At 45.2% G+C, this 6,736-nt stretch overlaps 1 long non-coding RNA gene across 1 annotated transcript in view; it reads right to left on the minus strand.

Moving 5' to 3' along the window:
• Nucleotides 1-550: 550 nt before the first annotated feature.
• LOC139245830 (uncharacterized) overlaps nucleotides 551-6,736 on the minus strand; it is a 6,610-nt gene continuing 424 nt past the window's right edge. The window contains exons 2-3 of the long non-coding RNA XR_011590116.1: nucleotides 2,614-2,740; nucleotides 551-701 (exon numbers count right to left, since the gene is read on the minus strand). This is a non-coding gene — a long non-coding RNA (uncharacterized lncRNA). The remainder of the gene's footprint in view (nucleotides 702-2,613; nucleotides 2,741-6,736) is intronic.

Genomic DNA, 6,736 nt, shown 5'->3' on the forward strand with positions numbered 1-6,736 from the left:
GGTTGAGTAGGTTGGGCCTCTACTCATTGGAATTCAGAAGAATGAGAGGTGATCTTATCGAAACGTATAAGATTATGAGGGGGCTTGACAGGGTGGATGCAGAGAGGATGTTTCCACTGATAGGGGAGACTAGAACTAGAGGGCATAATCTTAGAATAAGGGGCTGCCCATTTAAAACTGAGATGAGGAGAAATTTCTCCTCTCAGGAGGTTTGTAAATCTTGGAATTTGCTGCCTCAGAGGTGTGAAAGCTGGGACATTGAATAAATTTAAGACAGAAGTAGCCAGTTTCTTAAATGATAAGGGAATAAGGGGTTTATGGAGAGCGGGCAGGGAAGTAGACCCGAGTCCATGATTGGACCAGCCATGATTGTATTAAATGGCAGAGCAGGCTCGAGGGGCAGTATGGTCTTCTTCCTGCTCCTATTTCTTATGTTCTTATGCTCTGCACAAAAGGCCAGAGGACCAGGGGCGGGGGCTGGACAAAAGACCAGAGTGAAAGGAAGAGAGATTTTGGTGTGTGGTGGGGGTGGGGTTGTTGAGTCATGCATAGTTATGAGATGCAAGCTTCCTTCCACAGCTCGATAGCTATGGATCTGAGTTGTGCTGTTGTGTGGATTTGCTGAGTGTATCTTTAAAGTAAACTTCACTCACCTCTTCGTTTGCAGAGCTCCGTATACTTGATCCGGTCATCGCTACAACCTACAGAAATAAAAGTCCAGGTTAGCTTGACCTCTATCACGATAAGAGCAAATAAAAGCTGAACCTTTGCACAATGAGAAAATTAGTGATGTTTCACTGAATTTCATTGTTTGCCTTCACTGCGCATCATCATCATCATAGGCAGTCCCTCGAATAAGGATGACTTGCTTCCACACCAAAAGGGATGAGTTCACAGATGTTTCAATGAAGGACCTGATATTCCACTCCTGAACTCCAATTGAAGGGGTGGAAGATGCCTGTGCGTGGATTTTTTTTAACGTGTGGTGGCCATTGCACATCAGCTACCACACGGGCTTGACAGAGCTAGGCCTTTATCCAGTGGCAAGGGTTAACCAGGACGACTGAAGACCTGCTCTGCTGCACGGACCTACTGTGCACACATATCGCAGTGTGGGCTGGCCTGTACTGCCCCAGGGCCCTCGGCTCTTCTGGGTCCCGTACCCTCATTTGCCTCCGCCACGATCTCTCACCGCTCCTCCACCACAAAACATTCGCGGAACCTCCGCCATGATCAACTACGATCTCTCATTGTTCCTCCGCCTCAATCACTCGCCGCACCTCCGCCACAATCTCTCGCCGCTCATCCGCTCCGACCTTCCCGCTCCTCCGCTGTAGCTGGGGCCCCCTGATGTTCCTGCCCATGCTCCAAATGGCGACCTGGGTTTCGATGACGTCACCCAGTCGCCCACCTCAATCATTACATACTTGGAACAGCTCGTGCTGGAAGTTGTCGTCGTATGCTCTTTTACAGCCCGACCTGCGGAGGTGTTCTCTCGCAGGTCAGGGGGACCACGATGTTCCAGACCTGCAGCTCCAGCTCATTTATAGTCCGACCTGCGGAGGTGTTCTCTCACAGGTCGGGGTGCAAGCTACAACCCACATGGCTCCCAAATCCCAATATGGCTTTGTGGGCCAGATTGTCTGGGTTTTGGAGCCATGTGGGTCATAACTGCGCAACAAGGCTTGAAATGACTGCACTCGGATGCCCCTTATCTGTGTGATTGTTTCCGTCAAGTATCAGTTAGAGCTGCTCACCTCTGAAATCACCCAGAGAGAAATGTGGATGTTTGTGTTGTCCCCCAATTCTTATTCCACATTTCTATCTCGTATGATACAGTTGCATCAGCAAAATAACTTACAAGATTGAATAGGACATGTGAATCCTCCCTGCAACACTCATTGATTTAGTCTCAAATTTTCTAAATCACTAAATCCAATCCACTCTAAGCACTGCTTCTAAAATCTTTGAAATTGTTCTATACCGGACCAGTGAAAGAATGTAAAATACAGAAAAAACTTCAATGAAAACCACAAAAACTTTTTCAGGCAAGACCCTAAGCCCAGTGACTGCGTTAACCATTAACTAGAATGTTGGCCTACTCTGTTTTGATCCTTAACCTAGAGTCTCACTAAACAGCTCTTTTTAACATTGAAAGTTAAAAATAATTGAATTTACCATCTTTTAATTTATTTCTGTCTATTTCACTGAATTTTGTTGTTTAAAAAATTAAGTGACATAATTGTGGGTGTTGTTTTGCAGGAGGTTCAGATCATAACAGGGTAGTGGAGCTGAAATGCCACAACCATCAAAGTATACCATGTTAATGACTGTATCCATTGCTTAAGCAAATCCCGCTCCCTTGTAGTGTTGGATTCAGCAACTCCTCCCAGCCTGCTGTTGCGAGGACATGCCAGAAGCCAGACGTCTCGCAACAAGTTACTATTGGCCAAACCATGCGCATCATTTGAGCAGCAGCATAGCAGGTTGCACACCTGGCCACAGGAGATGCACAACCCACCAAGATCTGTGCAAGAACAAATAGAGGGATTTGCTATGAAGTAAAAGTGGTGACATTTTCCAATACTACTACTGCTAACTGGGTAGACTCACGAGACACAACAAAAGTTTTTGTTGGACAATTATTATCTTGATCGATATTAGCTCTTGGTAAACTGCATGCGGTCACATTGTAGGTCGTGCCTGGTTCTGCCACAAATCTCTCCAGCGAGAAGGTCCACTGCAATGGAAAAGCAGACATCAACTGCTTTCAGAAGTGATTCTATACACCTTACACATCCAGAACAAGTAACCAAGATCGGCTTTAACCATTTCACTACTAGTGCCTTTAGCAAGACTTTCTCGTTCAAAGTTGGAAAACCAGCAAATGTTGACCAATAATGTCAAAAAAGCTTAAATCTTAAACAGATCTGAATGTAGGCCGTACACACGTAAAGACAAGAATTAGACTGAAAAATGCAGTGAAATATGGGAACATCAAAACTTAAGCTGCAAGTTTGCCCCACACCTCAAAAATACAGTTTGCAGCACTGGTGAATTTAGCAATTACTGAAAAAGGATGCAAGGGCTTGAAAAAAGAACTCTACCCACCCTATAAATGTGATTCTTCTCTATTTGATAGGTGGATTAAATCAGATCAAGATCCAGGATATAAATCAACAGCCCATTTATTTAAATGCAAGTGAATGTGCCATGGCTTTGCTCAGTTAGTCACAGGAAATGGTTATGTCTTTTATCTGTGTTTCTTGTAAAATGGCTGAGAGATTACAGAGTCGCTTCTGGAGCAAGTAATAACAACCCATCTCCCTTCACGGCTTTTTAAAATTTTCCCGGCTTTCTCAACAACCCATCTCCCTTCCCGGTTTAAAAAAATTTTCCTGGCATTTTCACCAGCCCGTTCCCTTCCCGGCTTTTAATTTTTCGAACGAACACGCTCCCGTGATGAACCGGTAGTGTGCATGCGCAGAATGCTTCCAGTTCATTGGCAGCAGTCACATCCTCCTTGTAACATAACTTTTTATTTTTATATACAAGTTACAATGCCTCTTGTGGTGCAAGAATGAATAACAGTCATTACCATTGCAGAGGTAGAGACTGTGGTTGGGGTTCATGGCAGAGAAAAAAAGTGCAATGGGGTTGAAGGAGGGGCTCATTACCCCCTTCCTCATAGTACATTTTTAAAGCTAGTTCAGCAAATTATTTTTAACGTGCTTACAGTAATCTAAACAAGCACGTTAAACACAAATGGCTGGCTCCCAAAATAGTACTAGGAGCTATCAAAAAGACATGAAGGCGTTCAGAGATGAGGTGGAAGCTTGGGCCAGCTGCACATTCTGGGAAACATATTTCGCCAAGGGTAGAAATCAGAGGAGCCGTGTGGGGGTGGAGCAGAAGTAGCAAACATGCGAAAAAACCTGCTAATTGAGTTAGAGCCAGTGTTTTTGGATGGAGAAAAGCAGAGAGTGGCATTTGTAAAGTTAGATCGGTGGCATGGGGATGGAGCAGAAGAGAAATGGTGAAAGGGGATAGGGCTGGGTCCAAGTCAAGGCAGACGTGGAAGGTAAGGGACAAAGCCTACTTGAAAAAAAGTGGGGGTTGGAGTCAGGGCAGGGGCTGAGGCTCATTGTACCAGCCCCCCACTTCCCCCCTCCCCAATAGTGTAAAGCTGTTTCCAGCACTGATCTGGGATTCAGAAAGTTGTTTTTAAAGTACTCCCAATGCTATAATAAAATGATAGTGTTACATGCGCATTTAAAAACAAATAGCTGGTTCCCAGGTCAGAGTTAGGAACCAGTGAAGAGAAGTGGAGGCGGGTCCAGAAACAGAAGAGGAGCAGTAGGCACATTTGAATCAGCTGAGGAGGAAAGAATGTAGGTGGCATTTTAAAATGAATGATATAGCTGAAGAAGAGGACCAACAGACCTGCAGGGAGCAGCTGAGGAAGGAGGCAAGGAGGCAGGAAGAACCAAGGAGGGCCGGAAACCAGGGCTAAAAGGTTAAAAGAATGAATCAAGAATCAGGCCAAAGAATCAAGCTGGCAGAGACCGAGTGAGGCCACTGTACTGCAAAACGGGCAGGAATTCTGGGCTTGGAGAGAGAGTGGAGTCTATATGGTTGAAAATTGATCCATGAGGAGGAGTTAAGGAGCTCAAAGGTGCAAAGAGCATGAAAAATGAAAATAAATATGTAAAGTTGAAAAATATAATTTTTAAAAGTAGATAAAATGAAAACAGACTCATCTTGAGAAGATAAGCACTAATAGTGGCCAGCAACATTCCCTCTTAATTATTTGGGTGCGCACAGTTTCTGTGCAAAATTTTACATTGAAAAAGCCGGTCCTGGGCTGCGTGCGACCGGCAGAATGGTGCGCGGCCACACGCCTTATAGGGAATGTTGGTGGCCAGAATCTGAAACTGCATGTGATAATCGACAGAGCAAAGGGAAATGTTGACACAAGTCTGACCAAAAATTGTGACAGCAGGAAGTAAGATTTGTGGACAGGAAGTGCATTTCCTCCTTTGAAAAATGTTTAATATACATAGATGTAGATAGAACAAGTGAACAAAATTCAAAATAAAATATACTTTACAGTAATTATGAACTTTATATTATCCTCCTTGGCATGTCAAAACAAGAAATGTCTCACACCCGGAGCTTTCTTTCAATATACATTGAACCTTGAAAGAAGATGCTCACTCTTGCATGGTGAACCACAGCTACAGAGTTAAACTCTTACATAACTTCTGATGCTTAGCCAAGCTCAGGCAACAGTTAAACACAAATCAAATTACTCTGGACATAGAGTGGTAAATGGAGGTTTATAGACAATTGTTAACCTTGTCCCTTTCTCACAGGTCTGGACACAGCTGTCAATCAGAATCACCACCATCTGGTTGGTTTGCATCTTTGATCTACCGCAGAATTTTGACTGGCCTACTGCAGGATCTTATGAAGATGGGTCAGAACAAAGACTAAGATTTGGACCACTATTTTAGTCAATTATACAGGATACTTTGAATTGAATAGGATCACCTGCTTGCTACTGTCCATCAGAATCTAGCTATAACATTACTAATTTACATTTGGAGAGTCCAGGGATGACCAAACAGGCATCTCGTTTGGGTTTAGCTCCAAAACCCATAACCTCCACCATCCAGAAGGATAAGGGCAACAGGTGCAATGGGAACACCTTTAAGTTCCCCTCCAAGTCACACACCATCCCAACTTGGACATTCATTGGTGTTCCTTCATTGTCCTGGAGCTCCCTACTCAACAGCACTGTGGGAGCACCTTCACCACTTGGATTGCAGCATTTCAAGAAGGCAGCATACCACCACATTCTCAAGGGCAGTTACAGTGGTAGGGATGGGCAATAAATGCTGGCTTTGCGAGTGACACACAAATCCTGAGATTGAATTTTTTTTAAATGCCCAGTTTCACAGGCCAGACGCCTGTTCTGCTACTGCTTCTCATGCTGAAGAGTCCACCCCAGCTGACCCTGACATACTATGACCCATTTGTGGCTATAAGCGCCCCCTCTCAAAATCATGACCTGCTGTGGTTGTACCTGTCAGACCCCTTCCTTCTCCACTCCAGCCAACCCTGACCTACTCCTGTTCTCAGTGGTCAGATTGCCTTAGCTTCCTTCCCACCATGGCCTCCTGGCAGATCAGTTCCCAATATGAAGTTGCTTTAATGCACTATGTGAGCTGGTGCAGTGCTTGCCGACATACAGGCTTCAGATGATAAGACTTGGGGGCCGAAATTCAGTCCCGCCGGAAAGCTGGCACACCTACTGTTTTTAAAGAGTTTTTACCGTCGTTTTGGAAGAGGTCCCTTCTTTCGAGAAATTCAGCATTTTGTCTTTTTTTTTAAAAAGTCGGCCAGGAAATCGGTCATAAAGGGGGCGAAGTACGGCAGTAAGTGCTGGTGAGGGGCGGAAGTGGAAGCGGGACAGATTCTCCGCCGCTGTCACTCAGCAGCGGAGCGGTGGTGAAGTCATTGCGTATCTGCGTCAGCCTCCGTCAAAGGGGAGAGAATTGGCCATCAGTCGCAATCGGACACTGGACTACCAGAGAGGGTTTTGGCCGGGCCAGCGGCCTAGCACCCAAGAGAGGGTGCCAGACTGCCTGTTGGGGCATAATAGTCCGGCCGACTGCAAAAAAAATAAAATGGCTGCTGCGGCATTGGGCCCGTGTCTTTAATGGCCGCCGCG

The sequence above is a fragment of the Pristiophorus japonicus genome, unplaced genomic scaffold (genome assembly GCF_044704955.1).
Source record: "Pristiophorus japonicus isolate sPriJap1 unplaced genomic scaffold, sPriJap1.hap1 HAP1_SCAFFOLD_2409, whole genome shotgun sequence".
Lineage (NCBI taxonomy): Eukaryota > Metazoa > Chordata > Chondrichthyes > Pristiophoridae > Pristiophorus > Pristiophorus japonicus.